We start from the raw sequence: 14,094 nt of genomic DNA, 5'->3' as shown, positions 1-14,094 counted from the left end.
TGACATGGAACAATGGTAGCGTGAGTTGTGGCATTATATCGCTGGTCAGAATACAAACTTGTGTGCAATTGTCTCTCAGATGAATAAGGCTAGGTTTCCACTTGGTTTTTTTTTGCTAAAAACGCCTATAAAAACGCCAATAGCGCCACCTGGCGTTTTTTTTGTGAAAAACGGCTGCAGCCAGATGTTAGCTGTAATTCAATAGGAAATCGCAAAATGCCATTTCCACTTGGCGTTTTTCTGTCTGGCGTTTTTTCAGTCCTCTTTGGCGTTTTTCTGCTTTTTTGGGCTCTGTGGCAGTTTTTCAAAACTGCAGCATGTTGACACTCTGGCGTTTTTTTGCAAGAAATCTTGGCTTTTTTTCTCCAATAGAAGTCTATGGGAGAGAAAAAACGCCATGAAAAAGCCATGTGGGTTTATTGCCTTGGCGTTTTTTATGGCGTTTTTTATGGCGTTTTTTCCACAGTTACAATGCAGAGGATGGACCCAGTATCTGTGTGTCCTACGAGAAATAGGCTGGAAACAAACAGTTTCACACAAAACAAAGTCCTGGACTGGTTCATATTGAATTTTACACCATTTGGAACAAACATGCCATTACAAACAAACATACGCGACCGGATCCTGCGTGCCAAAAGCAACAGCAAACAATTTGCACCATCATTTGGGGCCAATCTTCCCAGAGGAGCAGACATTCGAAATAAAGCATGCCTTACAAACCACAGAAAAGAGACAAAAGGGTCTACCAAGTAAATGACATCAGGAGAGGGCAGATACTTGCCATTTATCCTAATCCCTTTTAGCTGGGTGAAACTTCTAACTTGTAAAGGCTGGAAAAACTGCCAAAGGTCAAAAAAAGCAATTTCCACAGAAAGGCTAAAACGCCAGAAAAAACTGCAGAAAAAACGCCAAAACGCAGGTAAATGCAGTGGCAGTTTTCTTGGCAGTTTTCCTGACGTTTTTCATCAAGAAAAAAACGCCGGACAAAAACCCAAGTGGAAACCTAGCCTAATACAACATAAAATTTGATGACAGATCTGCCTATCTAGTCTGCCCGATTTTCCTGATGCAAAGACTCGGACCTTAAACGTGTCTTAGGATATCTTTATTCGGGGTAGCTTTATGCCTATCCAATGCATGTTTATAATTAGCCTGTACTATTTCTGAATAATATTTCACAGAGTATGGAGTGACTTTTGGTCACACACAAAAAACAAAGATATTGCTGTAGGGTTGTGACTGCAGTTAGAACTTGGCTGACCCAGTACAATGCGTTGCAAAATCATTAAGATGTATTCAGTCTCTTCGCCCATTTAATTAATGAATTTTACAGGGCCAGCTTTAGCCCTTCTTGCTGGAGAAACGGACAGCTCTCTTAACATTTCTCCCTTTAGTGAAAGTGGGCTGAAGTCTTATCGCGTAAGATGCAGCACAACTTCAGAGGTCCTTTTGTCATATCTAAAAACACAATAGTAAATTGGTAATAACGTTAAGTAAAGTATGCCATACATCATGGTTTTTACAGTATGGGTGACTTTCTGAATATTTTGTTAGATTCTGCAAGGTATCTGTACAAAGCTAGTCGTGACGGATCCCACCAGCTTCAGCCAGCGGATGAACCCTCTGGGTCTTCACAAACATGTATGCTGAATAATTGTATGTATATATGTGTATATGTGTGTGTATATTTCATGCACCAGTAAATGTTAGATGGTCTTTGTTATTGTCTTGCTGTACAGCAATATGTATTTTGCAATAAGTGAAGATAGACATTATAACAGCATGTACAGCTGGTGTGCATAAATATAAAACAAAGAATAAAAGTTGTATTATATACCCCTGCACTTACATTCAAAATTAAAATGAAAAGGAGTCTAAAGATTGGAAAGAAAACTTTTTGCAAATGTATAAACCTGACCTGTTTAAAGAAATATTATTATTATTATAAAATATATATTATATATTTATATATTTTTTTGTTCAGCCTTACACTCTAGTGCCCAAGAAGAAATCATTTCAATAATTGTGGGTTCAGAAGATGGGCCATCAACGTCGTCAGCTTCTCGTCCTCAGTCTTCTGCTGTTTCTTCTTCTCCCTCTGGGAAACTGGATGCTGTTGTAGATAAAACCACAGAACAACTTAGCAAGATTTCAGAGCTGATTTTGTCCCAGACAAATCTGAAAGCCACACAACATTCAGAGATCATGGATGCATTACACGGTATTCGTAGTGATTTAGCTGAATTAAGGCACCAGAGCCAGATTTCAAATGAAGTGAAAAACCAGAAAAGACTGGACAGTAAATTATTCCGCAGCCAACTTTTGCAATTAAAAAGAGAAAAATTGGATATATTGCGATTAAAATACGGCCTCGGCGTTCCTAGTTCATCCAAACCAATCCATGAACAGAAGGAGGAAGAAATGTCCATAAAGGAAGAGGAATTTTCTTCCCCCCAAATTAAGAAAATGCGTAAAGAAAAGGAGAGGATTATATTGTTTTTCTGAAACTTTTTTTTATAGAAATAGAATAATTTCTGTTCATTGTGTATACTATTTACTCAGAGGTTCAATTTTGGGTCCACATTGCCATACATTTTTTATTAATATTGAAATATTTTGTTTTTTTTTGTAAGAAAAAAAAAAAAGGTAGCAGCATTTTTGTGTTTTAAGTATTTTGCCTGAGAAAATGGCATTGCTCTGTAAATATGCTTTTATCTTATACAATTTTTATTTGGAAAATATTACTATGTCTATAGCTGATAGCCCATTCTAAGGGCACATAACATAACATTTCTTGAATAATAATATTAATAATAATACTTTTTTTTTTAAGTATTTTGCTAATTATTAAATATATCTTTTTATACATAAACAATTATCTGCTATTTAAGATAACATCTTTTAAAAAGTAAGATGGTGTTTATTCTTTAACCCCTTAAGGACAATGGGTGGTCCCTAAACCCATTGAAAACAATGCATTTTGTCATTAAGGGGTTAAATGTGCGATGACGCCCCTTTGCCTTTTGATTCATCGACATGATTGGTGTTTCACTCAACGTGTAGATGTCCCATCGGGAGTGTGCACTCCAAATGCTTTTTTTTTTGCCCTAGCTTGAGTTACAGCCTGTTTCCTCTCATCAGACAAAATCAACAAATGGAGGCAAACAGGCCATGAAGTTAATGTTGAGAGATCTCATAAATTAGTAGTTCTAAAAACCAACATACATTTTCCATTAAATATCATATTTTATACCCGTGTGCATAGACTGTTGAGTAACATGTATGTATTCAAATTGCTTAGACTTCCAAAGAAAATGATATTTACATTATTGAAAAGGGCAATAGCGTTGATGTTTGGTTTTATAAACATTGTGATGAGATTAATAACATTACATGGCTTCAGTGAAGATCATAAAAGTGGATTGTTCTCCAAGGATATGAGTAATAAAATTTGTGAATATGGTCTGAGACATTTCAATTAAATTTAAAAGACGAGGGGAGAGTTAAGTGTGGTTGTGTTTGCGTAAATCTTAATAAAAATGGCATTTTTTTATGTGTGATACCTGAGATGAATGTTTTACTGTTGTAGAGAACAGGAAGGTATTACTGGTGCTACATCCAGCAAACACCACATTATCACTTGAAACTGTTGAGAAAGAAACAAAACTAGGATTTTTACATAAAAAAAACAATAACACAAGAAAAGCATAAATGGAAAGTTTGGATGCATTAGTTTTCATATACTGTAACACACGAGTGACAGCATCATAAGGATATCTAATTTTGAATCACCCTCTAACTGGTGTATGAGATGGAAATGGCATCTTGATTGGTCTTGGTATGCAGGAAAATTACATTTCTTATAGCTACAACTAAATCCAGTTACTGGGTTTAAACCCACAACGTTACTATAAATGACATTGTATGTAATGCTCAAAGACGTACAGTATATGTATACTAAATTAGCCTATTAGTTAATACAAAATCCCATTGACATAACTGCATTCACACTAAAGAATGAATGGGAAAGGGCAGCTGCTCTTCATTGGTTGATGCCAGACAAGTCCCCTGCTGGTGACCAACAGAGTTGCTCTTATGGACCTTTAATTCCTGGCACCAAAACCAGGTTTTCCGCTTAGCGATTTCCCACCCCGATGAAGCCAAAGTGCATCTCAGCAAAACGAGTGTCAGGTTAGAGTATTAGGCATTTATTTTTCCCACACTATTAGCTTTTTCTTCCTTCTGGATTCCCATAATAACTTCTCCTATGCGACGGAGGACATAAATCAGGCTAAAAAAACCAGCAGAAAAGAGGAGAAAAACGAATACGTGACCTATGTGACCTTTTAGTTCTTGATCCATCAAGAAAACAACTCATACAAGAGCTGCACTTCATCACTACCCTTCTCAATTCCACCTGTTTTTCCATAAGCACAAAATAGTTTGTTCTCATTCATTTTCATCCTCTTTCTTACCTTTGTTTCTAAGTGGACTCTATCGCTCCTAAACAGACACCATTCTTGAGGACATCATAATCAGCAAGGACCAACACACTTGAAGGTGTCTACAGTTTTGGTCCCAGTTGTCTCTTCCCCACCTTACCTGATCGGGAAGTCCCGTCAGGCTTTCACCGTTACAACAGATGTTTCTCTGCCCAGGTGGGGGAGGCTTTCTTAGGACTAACAGTGGTCAAAAGCACTTGGTCAGACTCACTTTATGCACTTTACATACATGTACTTAAATGTCTTAATGCAAGATATTTCAAGGTTTTCAGTCTTTTTGCTGGGTTCCTTTTTGGATATCCAAAGAGCGAGGTCCTTACCCCCTTCTGGTCTTACCTTTTACTTAAAGCTGCATCTCAAGGTTTAAGAAGAGATCCACACTAGATTTTGCATTGCAGGAGCACCAGCAACAGCTTAGAAACAAAGAATTTGACGGCAAATAAGAACCATTCAGCCCATCTACGCTGCCTGGTATGTTCTGATTCTATGCTGCCTTTTTTCTCATGTAAGGGGTTTAAACCCCTATCAGTCTTTGGCCAAGTCTTATAGTGAGGAAAGATTTATGTCTATCATGCCCCTGTTTAAATTCCCTCACTGTATTAGCTTCTGCTGGGAGATTGTTCTATTTATCTACTACTCCAAGGGATACACAAATCCAGCTGCATTCCATGGGTCTGCATTTCTCCAACAATTTGACTATTTTGATGACTTGATCCGTCAATGGTGTCCTGCCCCACAGTACAGGACTGCACATTTCCCTAAAATTAGAAAAAAATTGATGCCTCGAAGTAAGGAAGGCATTAGACTGACCACAGCAGCCACCAGCCTCCCCATTCATAGCTCTCAAAAAGACTCAGAATACAGCAATTGAGAGCATATGTATACAAAACGAATAAATAAATAAATAAATATAAAAAAATGCAAATAAATATATAAAACCACATCCCTCGTGCAGGAAACAAATCACCAAAAAGAGACTTGGCATTTGGAATGTATGCATTATTTCTCAATTGCATTTATTTATGCATACTAATAATAATAATAATAAAACAACATATGTTCATGCAGATGTATACACATACAGTATATATATATATATATATATATATATATATATATATATATATATATATATAAATACTGTGACAGAAAGCATGGGATAATAATGGAGGCAGTGTATATATCCCCTTATATTCTTGAGTCTCTTTTGCACCTTACCAACTTGTCCGTGTCCATGTGCTACCCGCATTCTCCACCGTACGTGACAAAATACCCCTGAACTTGGTATTCTGTCCAGGAATCTTTGCCCACACACAGTCTTCCACGTTTCAGAGACGGCTCAGACACAAGGAGGCTGGTGCCTGTTTTTTTTATTTTTTTAAGACAGGCACTACAGAACAAAACAAATCAAAAACAAAATCCTTGCTCTTATGAGCGCAAACTAAACAAAGTTCTCCGACCTAACTGCGGTCTCTCTCTCTCGTTATTCGGTCTTTGTGCGCCTCAGTGGGAATGTTTACAGCAAAACATCTTTTTAGAGTTACATTTCTTAGAAAATTTATATCAACATATGCTGAAAACTTATATAACTCCAGCCCTTTGCTAAACCTGAAATCTGCTCCTGGCCGAGCACTTTCTGAGATAGATTGAAAATACCCACAACTATCTTTAGTTTTATTTTTATGTATGTTTTCTGAAGTTTTTTTTTCTTTTGTACAGCCTTTCCTCCTCTTTCCCTCGATATTGAAATCTGTTCTCTTTCTTACCATTTGTCTGTCCCTCTGAATCTTTGGAGGAGGTTTTATCAATCTCTGGTCCCTGTCTAAAAAAAGGAGAAGTTACTCCGACTTCAGACCGGATTTCATATCTATCCTGATCTTTCCTTTGTTCCCATTTCCGTGATTCTTCATGTGGTTGTATGGTGTAATGCTTGTAACCAAAATGTATCAATATGATAAATAAATGACACCGAAACAAATTTGTGGATAAACAAAGGCCGTGGTCTTTTATTTAGCTTATAACCAATTCATTTACAGAATAACCAATCCGAAAAACCTTTACATCAACAAATTGCAACTGAATATCAAATAAACAGAACAAACTCTTGGCCCAAACCACAGAGTTATAAATAATCAAATCAAAGCCAACTGCCCCAAAAGCCGGTCGGCCTTACACCTAACAATAAAACCCCCCATTTGTTCACCCTCTTTACAGCCCAATAAAAGCCACAACAGAAATATCATATTCATTCATTTTTTTTATTATTTTCTCTCTCTTCTTTTTTTTATAATTTTTTTTTTTTTTTTAACATAAATTAAGTAGGGAAGGGAGGGCGGGCGACAATTCAGCAGCTCTTCCATGCTGCTCCCCGTGGCACTGCTGAAAACCGCCGCTCACCAGACTCAGAGGTCAGTGCAGTCAGTTAGCGCTAGCCAGGGGTAGTGAACAGACGCCTCAGAAACATCTTCTTTTATAGGTTAAAATCCCGCCCAAAACTAGCGCGAGCTGTCCGCGAGCGCAACTAGATGCAAAAGCGCGGGCAAACTAAGCGGCGCGAGCTGCTCGCAAGCGCATTCCATAGAAAAGAGCGGTAAAACTAAGTGGCGCGAGCGCATTCTAGGACATTCCTCAAGTGTCCTTTGTTTGACCCTTGGCAATTAACCCTTGCACTTAAACGACACTCCCCAACAACCACATGTAACCCTGTGCTATTTACACAGGGTTTTTTCAAAATTACTGTTCCTCCAAAGTGGTTTATCTATATTCCTGTGTGTTATTTTATGTGTTTGTGTAATCTCACCTCTATTTTTCTTAAAATTGTAAGCCTTTGTGAATTTTTCTTCACTACTAATATTTATCAAACTCTGTTGAATAGTAGACTTTGATGATACATAGTGGTTCTTGGTTTTTACTTCCATATATCTATCTTTTTTTGTGTGTTCAACAAAATTATGTGTGTACATTTTATTATGAGCTTTCTTATGTCTATAATCTGTAGGCTGTTTTATAGTGTTTAATCTATTATCTTTTTTACCCCTAAGAAACATATTCACTTTTTCACTTTTATTATATCTGACTCCATTTTTTTTGTTTTGGAAATAATATCGGAGATATGTTCTGTATAATCAGATGATTTGATTTTAAGTTCTTCGCTTATTTCTTTATCTAAAGAAACTGACCTTTTTTTGATTAATAATAAATTCTATTAAATTATAGGTACAGGTTTCCAAAATGTGATTCCACTTTATCATAAATAAATGACCTTGTTGATTGTAAGTAGGTCTAGGGGTTAATTTCAATTTCCCATTTTTTTAATGGCAATTTCCCATTTTTGTTTGATTTCTTTCATTAATTTTTTTTCTAGATCTAAGAGAATATCTCTTATATTAGAATTATCTACTTCTCCTTGATTAATTAATACAAGTACTAATTCTAAAATTCGATAGACATCTCTGCCCAGGGATAAAGGTTATTGATAGCTGCTGAATGTTTAGAAAGTAATCAAGGTTTTCGACAATACTACTCTATATATTCTTGTATTTCTGTTTTTATAAGCATTTGCTGGAGGTTTTGTGGCTTCATAGCCATCAAAAAGATATCAAAATTACTACACTATGTTTTTTCTTTTTTTTCCTTTTGTATTAACTATTCGGAAGAAATTTAAGATTGTCAAGGTTGATACAGTGACTGGCCATTTGCTTTTGTTTGTTCTATGTCTTTTTGTCACTTTTCGTCACTGTAGAGCACAAACCACTTTTCTTGTTTATTTATTTATAGGTATAATTAGGGGTTACATAGGTTCACACTGCAGCTGGTGAGTGGGTAAAGCGCAGCGTATATTTTCTCCTTTTTGTTTCCAGTATTTAACCACTTGACAATTGTATTTTTTCGTTAATAACAGTATTAAAATCCTAATTTCTGGTACCTTTGAGGTAGGTCGCCTGAAAAGAAGCTAAGAAGCGCCAACTCCAACTGTGGGCATGTAATAATGCGCCCCTTTCTCCGTCAAGGAACACTAAGGAACATGGCATGCCCTCTAGCTAGTGTTCAATACCATCTAAATAATTCATTTTTTTTTATCTCCAGATAGTTCCCGCATCTTTACGCTTTCTTCTTCTACTTTCTTCTTCTACCCATTTAACCCAGTAACCTAACTTTCCTTTTTCTGTATTGTGTGCAGAAGTGAACAGACGTGAGGAATAGCCTTGGGAATATTGAAAGTGAGTTCACTTAGACACTCTATTATTGGAGAGGTTTGATCGCTGTCCCAGAAGAGGTCAGTGTTGTGACAAACAGTGTCAAACTTGCATGTACTGAAAACAAAATCTCTAGGAATTCGCCAACTTTCAGAGGTCCAGTAGTTACGTCAGCAACTTCAATGTGTCTGTCCTCCTATGTTATCATGAGAGTTGCCAATGGGCTTCATCTAAGACTATTATCAAAATAGGAGCCCTAAGATTCAGACAGTGTAGCTTTTTTTAGGACAACTACAAGCTTGAGAGAATGCGGTTGTGTGTATCCAGGCACTGTCTGCACCGTAAAGGACAGAATGTAATGCACAAGTGGCAATAAATGTATGTAGGGGGCACCAACCCTCTGGACAATTATCCAGCTTGCCCAATGACCAGTCCAGGACCGATACCCTTATTCCAGTGCCAACTTGGCTGTCAGTTCTTGGTTTTACGTTTTCTTTGTTAAAAAATATACCAGATATATTCTCGTTAACCAAAAAAAAAGTTCTGTAGCTTTAATGAAGCAGTTATATATGTTGAGTGATTTGTTTGCTTTTTCTCAAGTTCTATATTAAGTCTGTTTCCCTTGCATTACCTTGTTTCCATGTCTTTCGGTATGTTTAGAGACAGCAGGGTCTCTTCCATGCATGTTGATTTGTTCTTTGGCTGCGCTAGGAATCTTCTGATTTGCCATGAGGTCTTTCTGGGCTTCCAAAGAAAACTGAGGATATGTGTGCATACCACGCATGATGACATCATCACTAACAAAATGCGCACCACTATCTTTAATCACCCAGATTGAAACTCTGACTAAAGTAGGGAAAGATTTCATTTGATAGACTGGACATCATAAATGCTACCGTAAAAACTAAGTGATTAGGAATGAGTATTGTTTATCATACCTAATATGATAAGCAGTCGGGATGTTTGTCTACTAGATTGAGCTAAGAATGAGCTAAATGACAGAGCTAGAACGCATACTTTTTGGTCTTATCCTATTCCAGGTGTAAAATAATAGTGTTTTTTTCTTTTATGCTGTCCCAGTTTTCTGTTTAATGACAAAGCCCATACATGTACGTGCTCAAAATGCATTGTTTTCAATGGGTTTAGAGACCGCCCATTGTCCTTAAGGGGTTAGGTTATTGTTTTGCTTTTGTTAAGTAATATTGGTGATATTACACCTAGTAAATATTGTTTGTATCAGCATATATGTCTATTATTGTTCATTCTTCATGTGGTTTGAGTGCTAGCCTCTTTTGTTTTTTTTTTACGTTGTTGCTATTTATGGTGCTTGGAGGACACCTGTAAGCTTTAGCACCATTGCTCTAAATGTGTTACTCACATTTGGAGTGCAGTTCTGTCTTTCCATTAAAGGAGTTATACTGTTCCACTGTCTGTTTGATGATGGTAGTTGTGGTGTAACACTGTCAGCTTCAGTATATATTGATGGGGAGTTATACTGTACCACTTTCAGGCTCAGTATATAATGACGGGAGTTACACTATACCACCCACAGTGACTGGATTACTATTTAATGGACATTATGCTGTACCACCTGCTCAATATATACTGATGAGAGTTCTGCGGTATAACTATCATCGTCTACATCACTCTATAATGATAGGAGTCAAGTTGTACCCCTGTCTGTGTCTGAATCACTGTGTAATGATAGTGTATCACTTTCAAGCTCGGGATATATTGATGAGAGTTATGCTGTACCACTATTATTGTCTGGCTCAGTATATAATAATTGGAGTTATGCAATCCAAACATCAGTGTCTGGCTTAAAATATATATATATATATATATATATATATATATATATATATATATATATATAGTAATGGGATTATGCTGTAACACATATATCAGACTTACTAATGTATTTATTCTCACTATGAGGTGCGCCGTTTCATATATATGGCTGGATAAATACCATATGCAAAGTATGTATGTATAATGAGGATTATCGTACACAACCTCTAGCGTGTCAAAGGGTTCTTTTCTGTCCCATTGTCCCTAATGTAACATTTATCTCATACTATTTATTTAGCTACTTTCCTCAAAATAACCTCTGTAAAGATTAGGTATAAATGTTGTGCTGCAAATGTATCTACTGCATACCAAGGATGTATGTAGTGCTGGTGGAAACTTGGCGATACAATCTGTGCCATAATGACTAGACGGAGCTAAATTATGCTAATTGTGTGGGTTGGGGAGAGTGGGTGGAGCTTTTGGCCAGTGGGTGTGGTAAATGTTCAAGCTGCGCTGCAAAGCGTTCCCTAATTTTTTTTCAACTTTGCGACTATACTTTCAATAATTTAGTCTCATTATGCTGAAAGCTGTGCTTGTGATTTCCCTTTAAAGTGTACAAGTCATCCAAAAGTATAGATCCACTACAAGAAAAGTATAATGGCTAACACATGCATATATAACAATTTATACTTGTCTGAACTTCACCAGCGCTGGTTCCTGATTTTCAATATGCCTGCATGGTTACTGGGAAAGCGTATGCATCCCCCCCTGTCTTTTCTCTGTTGGATCCAAGAATGCTGCAGCCACAATGATCACATAATTCTGTGACATTGTAGAGTGGATCGCACGCAGCCCACCCAGCAGCTATTGTTGTAGTTTTTTTCCACTATGCCGCTTAGGGTAAATCAAACTTTATTAATGTTTTCTGTTTCGTAAAGCAGGGGGGGATACAGAAAAAGAAAAGGAGGGGGAACAAAACAATTACAATAATACAGAAACAGAGAATCATATAGCAGCGTCCGTTACAAAAAAAAATTATATAGATATACATATTGTGCTGCGGAAGCACAGCCCGACAGGAACCACACAGGACCTGGGGCGCGGAGCCCACCGGAGTACCGGAAACGCAGGCTGCAGTAAGGAGGCAAGGGCAAAAGAGGAAAAGGAGGGGTGACACGAGCGGACAGGGTGGGGAGACCAAGGGAAGAGAAGAGAAAGAGGAGGGGGGAAAAAAAAAAAAAAAAAAAAAGGGGAGGGGGGTATACAAACTCGGGAAACCGAACGCATACAAAGACAAGGGGGGAAGACAAACAATCACTCAAGCAGTGGGCGGATAAGAGGGTCATGCACATAGGAGAGCCAATAGAACCACGTGGATAAGTACCGTTCTTTCCCCTTGTCAGCTGAGAGGCATAATTCGTCCAGCACACGAATCTGTTCGACTCTAAGGATCCATTCCTTAAGAGTGGGGGGGGCTGGGTCACCCCAATGCAGGGGGATCAAAGCTTTGGCCGCCACCAGGAGATGGCGGAGCACCGATTTCCGAAACCACTTGATGGAGTGGGATGTGTGGTGGAGTAGGAAGAATTCCGGGGTGAAGGGGAGGATCTCATCAGTAAAATGGTGCAATTGGGAATGTATAGCTTTCCAATAAGAGGCGATGGAAGGACAGAGCCACCACAAGTGGAGCAAAGAACCCGGGGTGGCCCCACAACGCCAACATCTGTTAGGCACATCAGCCCGATACACAGAGATGGCTGCGGGGGGGGCGGTACCAGCGAGCCAAGAGTTTATAGGACATCTCCTGATCCCTAGCACTCCGAGAGCAGTGACGATTGAAGAGGCAGATCTTGTCCCATTGCCCCTGCGTGAAAGTGACCTGCAGCTCGGACTCCCACCTCCCCATAAAACCCGGGGGCGAAGGGTTGAGGGCCTCGATGAGAAGTCCGTAAAGACGGGAGATGCCATGAGCCGGTAGAGAGGGCGCGTCACAAAGGCACTCAAACACCGTGAGGTCGCGGGACAGGTTGTGTTTCTGGGGCAGAGACCGGTAAAAGCTGCGCAACTGGCCATACCGGAAGGTATCCGAGAGGGTGGGGGGAGAGTTAGGCGAAAGTTGGGCCAAGGAACGGAGACCCGTTGAGGAGACATAGGAGCGGATAGACGCAGTACGGACCGCGGGGGAGTTAGAGAAAGGGGCAGCTCCCAGACCAGGGGGAAAATCCGGATTGTCCCCAACTGAGGTCAAGGGGGAAGGTATAGTGGACAGCCGGATCTTCCGAACAACTGACAGCCAGGTGGCAAGAGTCGCACGAATAAAAGGATGCGGAGCAGCCAAGCTCCTAGCCGTCGGGATCGACAACCAGGGCAGAACCCCCGCAGGCAAACCCAACAGCGCAGACTCGACTCCCACCCACAGCTTATGTTGAGGTCGGTGAGCCCATTCCAGGATTCGAAGGAGATGGCATGCCCTATAATAAGAGCGGGGGCAAGGCAGCGCCAGACCGCCCTTGGCCTTGGGGAGAATCAACGTCGCAAAGCGGATGCGTGGCGCTCGGGAGCCCCATACGAATCGTGAAAAGATAGTCCGCAGAGATGAGAAGAAAGAGGGAGGAATGGAAATGGGGAGGGTCTGAAAGAGGTAGAGAACACGAGGCATAATCGTCATTTTAATGGCATTAATCCTGCCCACCCAGGAAATCATCAAATTCCGCCACGACAATAGGTCCGCCCGCAGCTTAGACAGCAGAGGCGAGAAATTAAAATGGAATAGCTGTGAAAAATCGGGGGAGAGCCAGATCCCCAAATACTTAAGTCTAGGACAGCACCAGGTAAAGGAAGACTTGAGAGAGTTAGCCTCACTACCAGGTAAAGTCACATTGAGAATTTCTGACTTGGAGGCATTAATTTTGAAGTTCGTGAGGGCGCCATAGAGTGAGAATTCCCTGAGGATGTTTGGGAGAGACACCCTGGGGCGAGTGACAGCGAACAAGAGGTCGTCCGCATAGCCTAAAACCTTATGCTGAGTACCACCAACCTGGAGACCACTGATGTCCGGGTTCATCCGCACGGCCTGGAGGAGTGGCTCCAGGGAGAGCACAAACAACAAGGGGGACAGCGGACAGCCCTGGCGCGTTCCATTCCGAATGTGGAAGGGGTCAGAGTGAAAGCCATTAACACGGACCCGGGCCATGGGGGCAGAATACAGAGAGCGGATCCAGGTGAGTAAACCCGGGCCAAAGCCCATATGCACTAGGGTGGACAGCATAAAGGTCCAATCTACTCTGTCAAAGGCCTTTTCGGCGTCTGTAGACAGCAGAATGGCCGGGGTGCGGGAAAGTTTCGCGTAGTGCATCAGAGACAGAGCCCGGATAGTGCTATCCCGAGCCTCACGACCGGGGACAAACCCCGTCTGGTCGGGATGGATCAGGGACACTATGCCACTTAATGCACTCTAGTTCATATCATCTCTTTATATCCTGGCAAATGCTGGGCCAATGGCCATGTGAGTCTCCATTTTGCAGTGGAGGGGCTGCAGTTGATTGCTGCACTCATCTGGACCCATGAAACCAGTGCAATATATTTGGAGGGATGTTGTGCAGCTA

The 14,094-nt window shown here is 40.1% G+C and overlaps 1 long non-coding RNA gene across 1 annotated transcript; it reads left to right on the top strand.

The window, feature by feature from the left end:
* The first annotated feature begins 1,584 nt into the window (after positions 1-1,584).
* LOC128464587 (uncharacterized) lies at positions 1,585-2,467 on the top strand. Its single transcript, XR_008344417.1, has 2 exons — positions 1,585-1,641; positions 1,985-2,467. It is a non-coding gene; the product is annotated as an uncharacterized LOC128464587 (long non-coding RNA).
* Positions 2,468-14,094: the final 11,627 nt, after the last annotated feature.

This window comes from Spea bombifrons, chromosome 1 (assembly GCF_027358695.1).
Source record: "Spea bombifrons isolate aSpeBom1 chromosome 1, aSpeBom1.2.pri, whole genome shotgun sequence".
NCBI lineage: Eukaryota > Metazoa > Chordata > Amphibia > Anura > Pelobatidae > Spea > Spea bombifrons.
The sequence above is the reverse complement of the archived record's forward strand: the minus strand, read 5'-3'. Positions and strand labels throughout refer to the sequence as shown.